The sequence below is a fragment of the Carcharhinus amblyrhynchos genome, chromosome 3, assembly GCF_965287045.1.
Source record: "Carcharhinus amblyrhynchos chromosome 3, sCarAmb.v2.hapA, whole genome shotgun sequence".
NCBI lineage: Eukaryota > Metazoa > Chordata > Chondrichthyes > Carcharhiniformes > Carcharhinidae > Carcharhinus > Carcharhinus amblyrhynchos.
The window spans coordinates 38024522-38044062 of NC_137326.1; positions in this window are offsets into that span (position 1 = coordinate 38024522).

The window sequence follows — 19541 nt, forward strand, 5'->3', positions numbered from 1 at the left end:
AAAATACTGGTACAAAACCAACTGATGAAACTCCACACAAAACTGAAGATTCATGCAGTAACCATCACTTTCTGGGGTTATAACTGCAGGACAGAAGCAGTAAATCTGTTACCATGCGCAGTCATAAGGAAGAAAGAAGTCATAAAAAGAGGTCAGTGCCGTGGCAAAGTTAAGTAGATGACTGTCAGGATGCTAATTCTACCTACAGGTATTAATCTGATGGATGTATGAAGATTACACCTCATTGCTAAAGGGAAAGGAAGATGAAATAAGGAAACAACATAGAAGATAAATAAGAATAATTTGCCAGTACACTGGATTGAAAATAATTCCTTGCCATTTCATTCTTTTTTTACTCACTCATGGGATGTGGATTTTGCTGGCTGGGCCAGAGTTATTGCCCATTCCTGAGTAGCTTGCTGGACCATTTCAGAGGGCACTTAGGAGTCAATCACAATGATATGGATCTGGAGTCACATGTAGCTACACCAGGTAAGGATGGCAGATTTCCTTCCCTAAAGAAGGGAACCAGCTGGGTTTTTACAACTAACAATGGGTATCATTAAATTCTAATTATGGATATTTATTGAATTCAAATTCCATTATTTGCCATGGTGAGATTTGAACCCAGTTCCCCAGAGCATTACCCTGCATCTCTGGATTACTAATCCAGCAACAATACCACTACTCTACCTCCACCACCACTGCCCCTCTCTCCTTGTACAATGGCAACCCTAGGCTCTATACACATACATGATACCTTCCATCAGGAGAAAAGAAGAATGCTGGTCTTTAAATCTTTATATAAAATTAGTCTTCCCATCAAAGACTGTCTGTGAAATTTGAATAATTTGATATAGCTTGAGGTAAAATCATAGAATATATGATTAAGATGGTGTATATGAACTGTTCTTCTTGCCCTCCCAACATATTGAAGAACATTCTTTCTTATTCCACAATTTTTTAGTTTCTTTAGTCCACCACCTGTTCTCCCCTGTTCCTTCCTATTACGTGAGAATATTTCTTTTAAATGTAAGAACATTATATTGTAAGACAGAATAATGTGGAAATTTATTCATGTCTTTCCTTTGATGATATATCTATAGAAAGAATCTACAGTGCTGTCACTTAACTTCGTCTCCACACATCTTTGTCAGCTTGGTTCAGTGTGTAACACTCTTCTGAATCGGAAGGCTGTGGATTCAACTCCACATCAACATCTGAACTAATATATTAATCCAGCTTGACATGCAAGCAATACTGAGGGAGTATTGCTTTGATGGGTGTCCTGTTCTTCACAGAAACATTGAGGTTCTCTGTGCTGGTTCAGGTGCATGTGAAAGACCTTGTGACACAATTCAAAGAAGAGTTTGGAGTTCCTTAGTGCCCTGGCCTATAATACTACAGTGAGCAGCTCCACTGACTAACTGAAGGTTGCATTTTCTTGCTGTTTGTACAGTTTTGCTATATACAAAAGAAGACACATTAGGGCAGATTCTAACTTTGTGGGAGAGCGTATAATGGGTGGTAGAGAGTTGGAGGCAGCCCATTTTACATCTCTACCATGTGTTTGATTGACATCAGTAAAAATTGGGAAAGATGTGAAAGGGTTACCAATTCAATAGTGTCTTTTGTACAATAGTATATAAAGACAAAATCTACTTCATTGTATTCCAAAATAATATTTTGCATGCATATCTCCAGCACTGTCACTTAACTTCTTCTCCAGTTCAGTTCAGTTAGTAACACCCTCCACGAACCAAAAAAAAACCACGGTGAGGACCACAAGCAAGAGAAAGTCGCCAGGGAACAGTCGGAAGGCAGAGCAGCAACAGCACTGTGAGTATAAATTTATGAAATTGTGTACAGTAAATTCATGCTCATCTATCATTTAAACGGCATCATTAAAATTTCTGAAAATGGTTGACTCTATTTTGTTGAAAGAAAGAGTAACTTTTTCCATAGGCACAAGGTTAAGAGTGGAATTTTCCATGATGCTGAACGGCTGGAGCAGATGGCGGAGTGATTTCCGCTGGGGCTGGGATGAATGGCCATGTGTGATCTTGCTCTATTCAATTCATTACTTATGCATCTGTGTGGAGCACAATGAATCTCGGGGTCGGAAGGGACTGGTAGAGGAACATCGGGCAGAATTGCCAGAGACCATGCACAGACGGAGGAGTCTGTTCATTTTCTCTCTGAAGTCATGACTCCTGAATGAAAGTGCTTAGCTGCCTGCATGGGAAGTGTGGTGACCATCTTGGTCAGTCAATTCCAATAGAATGCACCACAGCTGCTGGATATGAATTTGGAGCTGTACTCCATTGTTCTAGCCATGGTACAGTGCAACTGTGGTTAGACAAGGCGGGGAGACAGGGCACCTCGACTTCCCTCCATGTGCCTCTTCTCAGAGTCAACAAGGTGCCATTGGCTATCTACAGGAAGGAAGTGTGCCATCCAGGTACCCAGAGGTCCAAGGGTGCTCTGCCACTTCACCTCCCCACTGCCAGTGACACAATTGCTTCCAGAAGTCAAGCAGACAAGGATACTGTTGCCCCTGGGCATGAGACCCTTAACATGTTGAGGCCCGCTTGTCCTCAGGCCACAAGGAAATATCCACCAAAGTCATCACAATCAACAGAGCATAGCGGTTGACCAGCAGGCTGTCTCCATTACAGCTGCAGTTGTCAGGGCTGCACGTAGACATGGCAGGAGTCAATGAAACATTAAGAAGCACTGAAGGTACACAGGTGGCACAGTGGTACAACCATTGGTTTTGGCACTTGTAAATATAAGATCACTCACACTGTTTGGAAGTTTCCTGGATTCCAGCTTGTTGTTAATTGCTTCAGTTGTTGCAGGCCTTTAAGGGTGTGGATTATGAGTCCGCACCAGAGTCTGATATTGAAAGAAAATACTGTGGATGCGGGAATCTGAAACAAAAGAAGAAAATGTTGGAAAATCTCAGCAGGTCTGACAAAGGGTCATCTAGACTCGAAATGTTGGCTCTATTCTCTCTCTCTCTGATAATGGAATCCCATGGTTTCACTTCTCTCACATTATCAGCATAGTGATTCCTCAATAATCCGACATGTCCATGATTAACCACAGGCCGTCATTTCTGACTGTCCTGCCTGGCCACTCATCATGCAAGCCATTACCTGAGGCTCACCATATTCTGACCTCTGGAAATGTGTTGGCAAGGTCATCGCATTTCCTGCAGCTGCCCTGATGGGAAGTGCAGGTGGATGCCACGTGTTACTCAAGGGGAGTTAAAATCATTGTGTGAGTGGTAAGGAACAGTGGGAATGCAGCACTGAGAGAGTGAAGATCTAAACTGTCTTCCTGACAATGGAAAATAAAATGTTTCCTACCTGTTTGGAGAAAGCTTTGGTGCAAATGTCCAATTGTTATTGGCCATCCTTGACGATTCGGCATTTTGAGCTAACCCACAGGTGAAAACTGTAAGCAAGGAGGCAATGGGCACATTAGCCTTGACTGCAGGAAGGGTTTGAGTGTAAAATTTAAGCGGTGTGCTTCTTTTGGATTGACCAAATAAACAAACTCAACAAATTGAGGGATAAATTGAAAGGCAGGACTGCCAGAATTTGAGACCAAGCGACTCATGTAGACACCTCCACCTCCGTTACCATTCCAGGAGCCACATATCCTCCTCTCCTCCTCCTCAGAAAGGTGTGCGTTTCCTGCAGGAAGCTCACTGCATAGGTCCTGACCCCCACCAGCTAGAAGCTCTGGAATCTGTATTTTGCTTCTTTGCTCTCGTTGATGTTGAGGCTGGCTATAAGTACCTCCATGGCAAGAACTTAGTGTAGCTGTCACCAAAACATCAGTGCCCCAGGGAGTGTGGGGGGAAGGCATGTGTGGCCCTTCATTTCCTCAGGAGTCCGATGAGAAAACCATTTAACTGACACTTATCGTTTTAGTCCAGGCTCCGAGCATTTGTGATTGCTTGGCAGACCAGAGCAGATATATTTAGATGTGCACTTGTGATGTCAAAGCCTACAAGGCCACAGGCCAAGTGCTGGAACATGGGATTAGAATAGTTAGGTAGTTTGTCTTTACGCCGCACAGAAGTGATTAGTCAAAGGGCCTTTTTCAGTGCTGTATACCTCAATGATTCAATGATGCTGAGCATCAGATCTGACCAGCAGTGGAAGGGCAGCTGGATTTTGTCACAGGGTCCAAAGTTGGTTCTAAGAAAATCCTAGAATTCCTCTGGGGGAATGTGGGGCAACATAATGGAGTCACAAGGGCATTCATATAGACTCTTTCTCAGTGCCCACCACTGAGCTATTGTCTACCTCCAGGCAGTCGTTGCCAGGTCCGGCCGCTCTGCTACATTGAGTGCAGCAATGGCATGGACCCGCCAGCTAGCCCTGACTCTTGGTGTCACTGGCAGTGGGGAGGTGAAGTGGCAGAGCACCCTTGGACCTCTGGGTACCTGGATGGCACTCTTCCTTCCTGTAGATAACCAATGGCACCTTGGGCACGTGGAGGGAAATCGAGGTGCCTTGGTCCCCCCCCTTGTCTAACCACTGTTGCACCATACCACGGCTAGAACAATGGAGCACAGCTCCAAATTCATACCCAGCAGCTGTGGTGCATTCTATTGGAACTGTCTTGATCCTACCCCCTTGATCAATAGCAGACAGGTCTGCCTTGGCCACCTCCACGGGCCCTGGGTCAGAGGGCAGCGGTGGCTTGGAGCTCACTCTGCCCCCACACCAAGCTCACCTGGCAGATGCAGAAAAGGTTCTGCACCCAATACCAAAGCACCTGGCACCAGAGGTTGAGACAGAGTGGGGAGGCCTTCCTCACCAATGTTTGAGGTGCCACTGTGGTCCCCCGGTGAGTCAAAAGGCACCTGTGGAGGGCTGCACTGTCACCAGTCTTTGAGGCGTCTGGCTCAGCGGACCATGGCAGCGCCTTTGTGTTGTTCTTCTCATGCAGAGGGCAGTGTGGGGGCTCACAGGGTGAGGATGTCACCACCTCTTCATTGGGGGCAGGGTGGGGAGCAGAAGGAGGGGTGACATACATGACTCTATATATTGTGGCAAGACTTTGCAGACTTCATAATATTCAAGCTGTTTACAGAGCTTCTGATGGTGTCTTCCATCTATTATCAATCAGGTTGTCTGTCCATCGGTCAAACTTCAACTCTTGACTCCACACCATTGTTGACCACCTTATGTAAAGCTACTCTTTGTCCTTGCTTGCAGTTGAAGTATCGTTGAATGCAGTAAGAAAAAGCACATTTGGTAGTCTAGCTCAGATGAACTTGTGAACCAAGTACCAGCGGTGCATGTCCAGTATGGAAACACAAAATTTTTACTGATTAATATTGATAATTATTTGACTAAGTCAAAGCACGATCACAATAGGTCCACAAAATAACTTTAAATATGCAATGCAGGCTTCAAATCAAGAGCAAAGTGGAAATAAAATGCAAAAATACAAAATTGCAAAAATTAGTGGCTTCAGGCCTACAGATCCACGTTGGAATCCTGGAAGAAGCTGTGACAAAGAAATTTAAGGCAACTTTGACGTTTAATGCCACCAGCGTGGGGTTTCCTTCAAGTTCTTACAGCCGCAGGTCATTGTGGAGAAGTTGGCAGATGTCTGCAATCACATTCCAGAACATTCTAAGGTGCATCCGGCATTGCCTCTTGCTCATTTCTATATAGCTGCACTGCCTGTGATGTAACCATGGTCAGGCCACTGTTAGCCATTGCAATGGACTCTGTCTGCCAGCATCCTACTTGAGGCACTGCTGTCTCTTGTTGCTCAGGCCCTTGCTTCTCCTTGTCTTATGCCAATCTGCGATGGGCCCTCCTTCTCCTCATCTGAATAAAAGCTAGTAGAAAGGCAAGGTTGCTTGGAGTCTGCCTCAACTAGGCCTCAGTGTATCTGTGAATGAATTGGACTAATTAATCTAGTGAGCATATTTTTTACAGGTTTGCCTTCATCTCAGAGCTAATGCTAAGCTCGTGCCTGGCTTCTGACTGGACATGGCACCCGCACCCCACCCCTTCCAGGTGAAGGACATCCTGGAAGACCAGCGATGGGTACTCCTCCTATTCATATATAAATGCACAAGGAGACATTGATCTTTGACAAAGGTCATGACAGCCATGTACAAGAATCTTCCTACTGGCATAATTTGGCTTGATTTCACTACCCTCAAGACTCCATAGAGAGACAATTCCCTTCAGAGCATAGAAGGACTCACCACATGAGCCCTCGTTAATCCAGGAGGATGGAGCTTTGGAGTCGGAAGTTTACTGCCATCCACTAGCCATACTATTTGGAGGTATCCAGCTCTCTCCCTCACTACATCCCTGTCTCTGACAGCAGTGAATCGCACAGGCTGAATGGCAAATCCATACCTTGCTCGTTCTCAACCCAGGAACAAAGCTGCTGTGTGTAGGCTTCACTATTGAGAGGAGAATACAACTGAGCGTGGCTGACATCCAGTCACCTCGTGATTATTAGGACATCCCTTTAGTCAGTCAAGTGTGCTGACCGTGAACTCAAACTGTTCAAAAAGTCCCTCCTCCCACTTTGAGGTTATCGCAGTTTTATGGCCACCGTGCTGTGCTGGTCACAATCAATAAAATAGTGTGTGTTAGCTTTGAGACTTGCTGTACAACATGTTACCCTCTCTCCCAACAACTTCTGACCCACCCAGAATAACCATTCTTTTCCTCTCTGTCACCCTTGAACGTCCTCCATCACCTTTGAACCTATTATCATTCACCTCTGCATGTCTTCTCTCCCATTGGAGCTGACACTCACTATAGACACCATGACCCTCCCATTCTCTGAGCCACCTGTTTCATCCACTTCTGTCAGGCCCCCCCAGTTGAAACTTCTGTTACCCAACTATCACCCTGGACCTGGCACCCCAGCATATCCATGTGCCCCTCTCAGTGTTACTGCCACTCTGCTGCCCAACAGTCTCTGTTCAACCCCCAAGACCCCACTGTCAACAGCATTGACCTCATTATCCGCGATCAATAGGAAAAGTCTTCCCCTTTATCCAATATTGCTGCACTCTTGCACTTCCTCAATGCATTTCCACCCCAACCCCTTCCCTGCACATTCTCCCCCAATTCACCACACACTCTCCCCCCCCTTCCCTGCGTGCGCTCTCCCCCCCTTCCCCGCGCGCGCTCTCCCCCCCTTCCCCGCGCGCGCTCTCCCCCCCTTCCCCGCGCGCGCTCTCCCCCCCTTCCCCGCGCGCGCTCTCCCCCCCTTCCCCGCGCGCGCTCTCCCCCCCTTCCCCGCGCGCGCTCTCCCCCCCACTCCCCGCGCGCGCTCTCCCCCCCACTCCCCGCGCGCGCTCTCCCCCCCACTCCCCGCACACTCTCTTCCCCCCCACTCCCCGCACACTCTCTTCCCCCCCACTCCCCGCACACTCCTTCCCCCCCACTCCCCGCACACTCTCTTCCCCCCCACTCCCCGCACACTCTCTTCCCCCCCACTCCCCGCACACTCTCTTCCCCCCCACTCCCCGCACACTCTCTTCCCCCCCACTCCCCGCACACTCTCTTCCCCCCCACTCCCCGCACACTCTCTTCCCCCCCACTCCCCGCACACTCCTTCCCCCCCACTCCCCGCACACTCCTTCCCCCCCACTCCCCGCACACTCCTTCCCCCCCACTCCCCGCACACTCCTTCCCCCCCACTCCCCGCACACTCCTTCCCCCCCACTCCCCGCACACTCTCTTCCCCCCCCACTCCCCGCACACTCTCTTCCCCCCCCACTCCCCGCACACTCTCTTCCCCCCCACTCCCTGCACACTCCTTCCCCCCCACTCCCCGCACACTCTCTTCCCCCCCACTCCCTGCACACTCTCTTCCCCCCCACTCCCCGCACACTCTCTTCCCCCCCACTCCCTGCACACTCCTTCCCCCCCACTCCCTGCACACTCCTTCCCCCCCACTCCCCGCACACTCTCTTCCCCCCCACTCCCCGCACACTCTCTTCCCCCCCCACTCCCCGCACACTCTCTTCCCCCCCCACTCCCCGCACAGTCTCCCTCCCCCCTTCCCTGCAGACTCTTTCCTTCCATTTCTCTACACAGTGTCTGCTCCTTCCCTGGACAGTCTCTTCCTTCCCCAAATAGCTTCACCCCTTCACCCCATGTCCAGCTTTTTCACAGTGTCTGTCACGTCATGAGTGACCCCCAAGGAGACAAAAGCAACATCTACTCATCTCAAAGTTGTGGGAGAAATGAAGCTCGCTGATGCACGCTACTTATGGACAGAAAAGTGAACATTCTAACTTTTAACTAACCGGAAATTTAATTTGGCGGGGAAACTTAATTCCAGTGAAGTGGCCCTTTAATGAGCGTGTATAACATGCTAATATATGCAAAACAGCTTCCTGACATTGTATGTCGGGAAGCTTAACCTGTCTTTAACCCACCTTTATAGTCCTGAGAACAAGGTTCACCCCGATGGTGGGAAACTGATTTTTGGCCTCATGCCAAAATAAATTCACCCACCCCTGCCCAGGCAGCACGATGGCACAATAGTTAGCACTACTGCCTGAGAATGCTAGGGACCCGGGTTTGATTTCCAGCTTGGGTAGCTGTGTGGAGTCTACATGTTTTCCCTCTGTCGGTGTGGATTTCTTCCAGGTGCTCTGGTTTCCTCCCACAGTCTGAAAGAAGCGCTGGTTAGATGCATTGGCCATGCTAAATTCTCCCTCAGTGTGCCCGAACAGGCGCTGGTGTGAGGCGACTAGGGGATTTTCACAGCAACTTCATTGCAGTGTTAATGTAAGCCTACTTGTGACACTAATAAATAGACTTTAAAAACACTGAGCTTCCTTCTATGGCAGGACTGGAAGATCTCCCCCTAAGTCTATACTGTGAGCAGAAGTAAGCTTCCACTTGTGATGTTTGCCAGAAAGAACTTTCATACTTAGTATGGCCGGCCAAGTAATTAATTGAACTAGTCCACAAGGTAATAAATGACATCAAAATACCAATACCACCATGTTAGACAAGTAAAGATTGAATGCTACAAACAATTAAATCTATGTTTTATTCTCTGTTTTGTCAGCACAAACTGGCCATTCATTTTATAAATAGTTTAAATTTTAAGACTGATTTTTCTATGTGAGCTTTCAGGACATTAAAACCAATATGGTACCCAGTGGAGACTATAAATAAGGTTACAGTCCTCAAGTGCAAGAACAGCAGGTGGATGTATTAGGCATTCAGGGATTTTTTTTAACCTTATTTTGCCAGCAATTGCTTTAAGATGAAGGTCTGGAAATATTATTGCAAGTTGTTAGCTGGGGAAAAAACAACTCTTACTTTATCTAAAAAAAATCCAATATTATTCATCTGATAATGGATTGTCAAATAAGGTTTGCCTCTCTCGGTAGACCGATTGTTTTGCTGGTTAGTATGGTGTGGGTCTTTATGTTTCAATGCCCCAAACCACATGGTGTATTTTCGTTTGCTCACTGTCTGCAGTTTAAGTGTGAATAGAATATCAGAGATCAGGGCAATGTCACTCAATCTTCGGCCCATCCACTTTTTGTGCATATGGCTGTCTGAAGTAGGTAGGAATGTTGTGATTCTTTTTTTAATGAGGTTGGCATGACATAATCAAAGCCCCGACACTATTTTACGACCTTTGAACCTTCAGAATTTCATTTCTGGCAGCATGGTGGCACAATGGTTAGTACTGCTGCCTCACAACGCCAGGGATATGGGCTGGATTCATGGCTTGGGTCACTGTCTGAGTGGATTCTGCGCGTTCTCCCCGTGTCTGCGTGGGTCTCCTCTGGGTGCTCTGGTTTCCTCCCACAGTCCGAAAGACGTGCTGTCTTCTTGCATTGACCGTGTTAAATTCTCTCTTAGTGTATCCGAACAGGTGCAGGAGTGTGGCGGATAGACAAGTTTCACAGTCACTTAATTGCAGTATTAATATAAGCTGACTTGTGATATTAATAAATAAACTCCTATTCCTGCGCACAAAACTAAACTGAACCCAGATAATGCTTAGAAAAAAATATACTTTTTTTGATATGCTGATGTGACTTACTGAATATTATTTGTTGTTGTGTGAAAGGAGTTTGCTGTAAGGCCATTGAAATAATCCTTTCTTCTCTGGATGCCATTGGGAGAAGAAGGAGAAGAGGAAGAAAGGAAGAAATCAGCCTTGCCGTTTGAAAAGAAAATGCACCTGCATCTCCTAAACTGTACAGGCAAAGTATTAATGAGCATGAAGAAGGTATGCTTCACCATGGAGACAGTGACAGATGTCTTGTTTGCTCCAAGTTGACTTGTAGTCAATTGTCAAGACTGTTGTAGTCCTGAAATGGCTCCTTACAGACTGCCACAGAACACATCAGTGATACCAGTAAATCTGCAGTCTAAGCAGGTATCAAACAGATGATTGACACTTGATTAGAGAAAGCAAATGCCTTCTTCACTTTTGCCATTGAAATTCAGAACCAGCAGGATGGGACACGGGTATGACACATCGTCTGGTACACTCCCGTCTCAGTCACTGTCTAAATCACGCTGGCTGCCTATTTCTCAACTGTTATTTGCACAATCCCAGAATGAGTGGTGAGGCATCTTGATCAAGATTTTAGCCATCAGGCCTAGGTCTGTCCAACCTAAGTAAAGAGAGCAGGGACACAAGTAAGGAGGTAATTTGGATAGCAAGCATGTGTTAGATGACTTTCAGTACCAGGGCCAAAAATGACGAATGAGGGGAAGCGATGGAAAAAGACTAGCCACAAATCATGATCTGGGACTAGGCTTCTAGTTTCAAAATCTTTGATTGTAAGGGTGTTATCTTTGCTTACAATGTTATAAAGGAGTGGGAGTTTAGAGAATCCATAACTAGTCAAAATTACATCAATCTTGGGGAAATATCCAGAAACTAACTCAGGCCAAAATTCATAGTCACATGGACAAATGCAGGTTAATTAAAGAAAGTCTGCATTAATTAACTTCCTGGAAATTTTAGAACAGAGAGGGTTCATAAGGACAATAGTGTTGATATAGTATACATAGACTTCAAAAAGTGTTTGATACCGTACAACAGATTTGTGAACAAAGTTATGGCTTATGGAATGAAAGAGATGGTAGCAACATGGAAATAGAATTGTTGCAGTGACAGGAAGCAGTGAGTGATGGTTATTTTGGAGCTGGAGAAAGGTTGCGGGAGATTTCCAGGAGTCTCTGTTGGGACTCTTGCTTTTCCTGATATCTACTAATGACCTTGGTATATAGGGCACATTTCAAAATTTCCAGATAGTATGAAACTTGTAAGCATTGTGAATTGTGTAAAGGACAGTGGAGAACTTCAAAGGGATGTGGGCAAGTTGGTGGAGTGGACAGACAGATAGCAGATAAAATTCAATGCAGAGAAATGTGAGGTGTTTCATTTTTGATAGAAAGGAAATGGAGAGACAAACTAAAAAATGGGTAAAACTCAAAAGTAGATGCAGCAGCAGAGGGATCTGGGTGTTTTTGTGTATCAGTCATTCAAAGTGCAGGACATGTTGAGAGAGTATTTAAAAGAAACACACAGTACCCTAGGCTTTATTGATTAGGGCAGAGAGTACAAGAGCAAAGAGGTTACATTGAACCTATATAAATCACTAGTTCGGTCTCAGCTGGAGTACTGTGCCAAGTTCTGGGAGCTGCACCGAAGAAGGATGAGAAGACATTGGAGGGAGTGCATAAACGGACGAGAATAAGAGGGCAGAACTTTTGAGTAAATTGCAAACGAAGCAAAAGCAGTATGAGAAAAATAACATTTTTACACAGTGAGTGGTTCAGGTCTGGAATGCACTGCCCCAGGGTATGGTGGAAGCAGAGTGGTTAGCATGGGGTGGCATGGTGGTACAGTGGTTGGCACTGCTGCTTCACAGTGCTGGGAACTTGGGTTTGATTCCTGGCTTGGGTCGCTGTCTGTGTGGATTTAGTACGTTCTCCCTGTGTCCGTGTGGGTTTCCTCCAGGTGGTCTGGTTTCCTCCCGCAGTCCAAAGATGTGCGGGTTAGACAGATTGACCATGCCAAATTGTCCTTTAGCGTCAGGGGGATTAGCTAATTTAAATGCATGGGGTTCTGGAGGTAGGGCCTGGGTGGAGTTGTGGTCAGTGCAGACTCGATGGGCAAAATTGCACTGTAGGGATTCTATGATGATTCAGAGTAATTAAAGCTGTTCCAAAAGTGATGAGAAAATAATGTGAAAAGGAACAATATGCAGAGTAATGGAGAGAAGGCAAGAGAATGACACCAAGTGGATTGCTCATTAGGAGAGCCAATGCAGACAAACTGGGCTAAAAAGCATTCTTCTGTTTTATAACAATGATGTGATTCTGGGTTTACATCAAACCTAGGGAACAGTTGTCTCCAATTCAAAACATGCATGTGAAGAACAATCAATCCATCCCATCACAGGAGTTGCTTGTTTATTAACCTCTTATATCCATGTTCAGGTTTTCATATTTTACACTTGAAGAAATCAATACATATGAAAACTGTGGCAAGTAACCTTCTGACTCCCCAAAGTCTGTCTGCCATCTACCAGGCAAGCGCAGGTGAGGGATTTGCTGGAATATTTTCCCCTTGCCTGGATGAGTACAACTCCAACAACACTGAAAAAGCTCAACACCATCCAGGACAAAGCTGCCCTTTTGATTGGCACTCCACCCACTACCTTAAACATTCACTTATTTTCTACTATTCAAAGAGAACTGAGGGACTGCTTTGTACTCTCCAGAGACATAGTTCACTGCTGTTTCACCAGACTGTGCCCTACAACCAGAATCCACCAAATTGACTGCACAGTGACCTTAGGCAAGACTAGGGGAGATGGAGTCTGCCTCCTAATCAACACCTTGTGGTGCTTAGACATAGCAACACTGCTGAGTTTGTGCTCCCTTGACCTGGAATACCTGATGCTAAAATGCCATCCTTACTACCTTCCATGGGAGTTCATCTCTGTTATCCTGACAGCAGTTTATGTCCCACCCCATGCAGACGTGAAGACCACATAGACAAAATATATACCACCAGAAATAGCCCTGAGATGAACCATCCTTGATCATTGTGGCTGGGGGAATTCAATCAGACCAAGCTCAAAAGTGTCCTACCAAGATACCACCAACACGTTTCCCGTTCCACCAGAAGCCCAAATATCCTAGACCACAAATATCAAACATGCTGACTGCTCTATTGCCCACCCACACTATGGCATATCAGATCACAAGGCTGTGCTCCTGCTCTCGGCTTACAAGCAAAAACTGCAATTGGAGAATCCATCAAAGAATGTTGTGTAATGTTGGTCTGCGGAATCAGATGATCTCCAATGAGATTGTTTAGAGCCAGTGGACTCTCAGTATTTAAAAATTTAGCAACCAGCCTGACTGAGTACGCCACTACAGTAACTGACTTCATTAGTAAACGTATAGAAGACATTGTGCTAAAGAAGCAAATCTGTGTGTTTCCCAAACGGAAACCATGGATGAATAGGCATCCACTGCTTGCCTAAGTCCAAATCTGGCTTTCAAGTCAAGTGACCCCGATCTATACAAAAAGCCAAATACCATCTAAGGAGATCCACCAAAGATGCCAAAAGACAGTACTGGACCAAGTTAGAATCCCAGGCTAACCACATGGACTCCCTCCAACTATGGCATGGCCTGCAAGACGTAACAGGCTACAAGATAAAGGCATGTAAAATTGCTGGCACCAATGCATCCCTCCCTGATGAGTTCAATGCATCCTATGGCTACTTTGAGCAAGAGGTCAGCGAGAGCATGCCCTCCACCCCAGAAGCCTCGGACGAACCTGTATCCGAGGTCACCATTACAAAAGCCAGAGCAGCCTTCTCAATCGTCAATCCATGGAAAGTGACTGGCCCGGATGGGATGCCTGGACAGCACAACAGGTAGAACTAGAACATGGACTGCTGTGATTCAAGTAAATGTTTCACCATCACCTACTAAAGGTGAATCAGGGAAGAATACCAAATGCTAATCTTGCCAGTGATATCCTCATCCTGTGAATTTAACAAAATGGAGTTGATTCACCTGGTTTATAGAATTTGACACATTATGATATCAAGAACTCCGTTTGCACAATGAAGATCATAGCTTTAACACAATTCATTCCAAGATCTGACCTTAATTGAGTCCAATCAAATGGTATTGAATTAGCTGTCATAAGGTTGGCAATAGGAAGACACAATGACACAATGGTTAGCACTGTTGCCTCACACTGCCGCATTCAATTCTGGTAACTGCCTGTGTGGAGTTTGCATGTTCTCCCCGTGTCTGTGGGTGCTCTGGTTTCTTCCCACAGTCCAAAGATATGCAGGTTAGATGCATTGGTCATGCTAAATTGCCGCTAAGTGTCCCAAGATGCATATGCTGGGGGGATTAGCCATGGTAAACGTGTAGTGTTATGAGGACAGGTCAGAAAAGAGGGCCTGTGTGGGATGCTCTTTCAGAGGGTCGGTGCAGACTCGATGGACTGACAGGTCTCTTTCTGCATTGTAAGAGTCCTATGGAAGACACAATATTGCAAAAGTGTTCCTGGGGAAAAGACAAATCAATTCAGTTTCCTACTTCTAATCTCAGACAAGTAATCCCTGCTGTAGGGAAGGAATTATCAGTATAAGCTGCATCAAAATACTATTCAAATCTGTTCTAATATACTCTTTCATCAGTTAGGTCCAGATGTGTTTCAGGTTGGTTCAAATTAAAGGGTGTCATTTGCACCTTTTTTACTGTTACCTTATTTGTAGATCTTTAGACCTACATTTGAACAAATTTAGGACCACCAGTGCAAAATTATTTTATAAATAGGGGCTTCATTGTTCAGGCACATGAAAAATGGTCACCTAAGTGAGGTATTGGAGAGCAGCCAATCTTTATAGGGCACTGTTCAGCATTATATTAATATCATTGAGAATAGAGAAAAAAAAGCTCAGAAAAATAACATTACAGGAAATGTATGCACATCAGACATCAATGTGTGCAACGTAAGAGATAACAATATAACAATCAGGTGACAGAAATGTATTGAAACCAAATCTATCAGTTACAGAGGTTTTAGCACATTAATTATCAAATTCAAGATGGAATTTGATCAGAGTGAATCTGGCTGAGATGTCAGAGCCAAGTTTTTATAAATCAGTTCATTTGACAATGAGCAGCCCACAACCAGTACACTCATTTCACCAAGACTTCAAAGCAGACACAAGCTCAAAGAGATCTCTGAGGACTGCTGCCCTTGGGTTACATAGTAAATTAATCCCAGTGATTTTTAGACACAGGTTTTATCATTTCGTCAGGAATAGTCTAAGAAGTGATTATTCCCAATATAAATGGGGGAAAATGTCCCCTGTTATTTATGTCTTAAAATGACAAAAATGCAGCAACTTAGATAGTCGTAGCATTTATAAGGAACTGAGCCGGGCAAAAGATCACAGCAAATATTCAAAACTGCTGTCATCTCTTTTCCATTCCCATCGTTCTGTTTCTAATTACAAGGCAAATACAAGCCAGGTGACCATGTGGCTTGTTTTAGCTCCTTTTTGTTTTTTCTGTGCAGCATTCTTCAAATGTTCTTCATGTTAGTCCTTAGTTTGTCCTTCACTGGCTCGAACCTCTGTCCTGTAATTGTACATTCTTGGTTTAACGTGGAAAAATGCTCCAGGCTTACCCTTTCTAAAGTGTTTAAGGGATGACTGTATATAAGTAAACCATATTAATCATCTTTTCTCGTGATAAAAGAGTCCTAGTTTCTATGAACCTACTTTTGTAGTTTAGTCCACTGATGCATGAGATCAGTCTTTGAATTGTGTCTGGGGCTTGAATGTGTCATGGCAACTAGAGCTGGAATAGTACTCAATGGGCCAGAATTTGTGCTAGCAGAGTATCTAATGCTAATGGATTTTGCCATTGGTTGGACTTGCCTCTGAACCAGCTGAAAAACATTTTTTTATCCACATAGTTATTGAAACTGACTGTAGTTCAGCGAGGGGAAACAGGTTATGGGAGACCTGAGGGAACAGGTCAAGCATTGGAGTACCTCTTTGGCCGATAAGATTTAAGGATGAGGATATTAACAGTGGAAGGCTGAAAAGGAGGATGAATTAAAGGAGACAATCCAATGTCAAATCATAGAAGGAAAAGAAATAGTGGAGGAAAGGAAAATTGGGTTAAGAAAGAAAAGGAAAAACTAGAAAAACTAAAATCTGACAATTTTAAAATCTCCCAAAAGAAAATTCATAGCAAGATTGAATGAGACTCCAAATTGTAATAGTTAATGTTCAATTGGCATGTTCTTCTCCTAATATTAGCACCTTACATTTACATTTATTATACTTCCTCTACCATTGTTCTATATTTTTGCATATTTTATCCCATTTCAGCCTTCCTGTCCATCTGAGTTTTCCGTCATCAATGAACATCACCAATTTTTATTAACTTGACCTAGTCTAGCAACAGCAAGGGTCCCAGGACCAACCCGTAAGTTATTCTACTCAGGACTTATCGGTTCCACTTTAATACCATGCCCTGATAAACATTCTTTTAGCTAGTTTCTTGCCCATTCGATTTAATCTTGGATTTGAGTTTTTAATTCCTTTGCTGCTGTGAAGCAACCTTTCATGGGAAAATTTGGCCAAGGCTGTTCTATAGTTCAGTACAACTGACAGACTCCCAACAGGTCAAGTTTTGATAAACCATTAGTTAACATTTCTCCCCACTGGAAGATCAATCTTGTGATCCAATGATTGCGTTGGCGTGAAGAAAGACAAACCTAAAATTTGATTCATGTCCAACTTCACAGAAAAGAACAGAAAACCCGACTTAAATTCAAATAGGCAATGTATCTTGCTGATGCTAAATAATTATCTTGCCAAAACAAATTTTCATCACCTATGACTCTGATTGAGTCCCCTAATCCATCATTTACATGGGAACAGGAATAGGCCATTCAGTGCCTTGACCCTGTTCTGCTGTTCAATTAGATCATGGCTGAATTAAATTTTAACTCTATCTATCCATCTTGGTTATGTTTGCCTTATTGTATTAGAATCCATACTATTATGTGTGAAGTAATAAATACCACCTTACTATGCCTATATCAGCTTAAGTTTACAAATTCAGAAAATGATATTTTATAATACTAGGTGCTAAATATTTCTTCTGAATATTTAAGCCTTGTATATAGCTTATGTTCTACTATTTCCAACTAGAGCCTTTTTTTAGGGTAAGATGCCAAAGGTGCGGGTTGCTTCTGATACCTCTCCAAACGTATAAACCAAAGCAAAGAGTTTTGGCAGACTTTTTGTCCATGGAGAAATTAGAAATGTGTTTGCTCCAGTTTTCGCCTTCTGTTAGCACACACAAACTTTGCTGTGGGGCAGTCAGTACATCTCACTGAAGTGTGGAGCCAATAGATGATTATGACCGCTCATGCCCAACTTATTAGACTGGGAACCCACCTTCTGAAAAATTGAATGCACAGCCCTGAGGTCCAGAGTTCACCTTGGTGATATTAGCCAGGAAGGGCTAAGATCAAAAAGGGAGCAGGAACTCAGCAAGCAAGTTGGGATCATTAGATCCTTAATTTACTTTTAAATTGATGCCCACACTACAATATGTACAATACATAGAGGATAATCCAGCTGCACTTTTTCCAATCAGAATGGTCAGTGGATGAGAAGCCACCTTCTCTTTCTCTCTATTACATATATGTGTATTTTTTAAAAATGAGAGTCTTCTGTCTTTTGTTCCCACTCTTGTCCCATGGTATTACTGCCTTGTACCCCTTTGCCTGCCAACCAAACCTCTTTTCCCATTCTGGGTAAATTCCTAATGAACAAAGAGGAATCAGGAATCCTTTAAAGACTTAATCACGTTAATCAGCCTTGTTGCGATCCTGGCACACCATTGGACAACCAACAACTTATGTAAATGAACTTACCTTCTAACATGAGGGGCTTCCCTTTCACATGTGAGCCACCTCAACAGGACTACATTTTCACCTGAACCATAAGATTATCATATTTCAGGCAGGAAAAGATTATTGATCCGTCTTGCCTTCCAAAGCTCCCAATAAATTATTTACATGATTCTAGCATTCTGGAGAGTTTTGAAATAGATCAGCAGGGAAATTGTTGGCCATCTCTTGGAACCCATCGAATGGAAATTTTTAGGTCCTACTGATATTAATTTTTCTGAATCTTTCTGTTTTCCTTTCTCTGTAATATTGAAAATTTCCAGTCTTCTTTCCCTGACTCTGCTTCTCATAACAAAATCACCTCTGTCCTCCTGCAACCATTCCCCCCTCCCCCACACACATTTCAGTGTAATAATGGAATACTGCTGAATTTTCCAGCAGAGGTCTTCCAGCCCTGCCAATGGGACCCCCCCCATGGTGGGTTCTCCGTGGTTCAACCAGCAAACATGCAAGATACGCTGACTTTGGCAGGACTGGAAGATCCTGCCGTTAGTCACTGGTGAGACATCTCCAGTGCTGGACAATACACTTGATTGGGGATGGGGAGGGGCATGAGACAGTTCCCTATCCTTTGATATCATCTCTCCACTTCAACTGGTATCAATTAATTGCCTCTATGCATCGATTCTTATTGTTCTTGATATTGTATGCTATATTCTTTTCATGTTCTTTCTTAGACTTTGCCTTATCTTTGGTTAAGTGTTTAAATATATAAATTATATCTCCAAATGTGAGTTTTCATAAAATGCAATATGAATACATAGCTGCAAATCAGTTTGCAACTGTATTAATATAATGTTTGAGGATATTCTGGACATTATTAATACAATATGGTGGTATGTATATATCAGAAATACTTGACATCTGTGTATTTTTGTCATTTTTTCCTTTATATTAATAATAAGCTAAATACAACATTCCTGAATCTACATGCACAAATAAACCATTTGTGATGATTTTTCCTTCAGGGTACTTTGTATTCCTGTCACATTCGAGCTGCTTTAGAAAAATGATTTCCCAAACTTCCCCCTGTATCAACATTCTTTCTGCAGGGGATTTTGTAAGTGTTGCTCACTTTTCTGCTTAATGTGTGTTAATGATCTTTGAAAGTAGTGGCTTTATTGAAGATGCAATAAAAAGGAGGACTAAACCCTTATCAAAGCATACAGTACAACAGGGCATAGAAAAGAGGCAGGCAATTATTGCACACAATAGATGTATGATAATCCACAGGCATAGTCTGGAAGCTGACATCCCAAGGGAAATTCAGTACTACACTGCAATAACTACTTTAGACAAGTAGATTGTATATTTATTCTTCCGTCCTGAAGATTAGGACTGTTCTTTCGTTATTTTGATTCTTAGACTGAGATTACTATTATGTTTGCATCCTAGATTGTTTTTCTAATTGAACTTGACTTTGTTGGAAGTCTTGCCTTTCAGTTAGATGTTTATGGGTGCAAACTCCACCTTTGCTGTAAGGACACAATTTAGGCTGA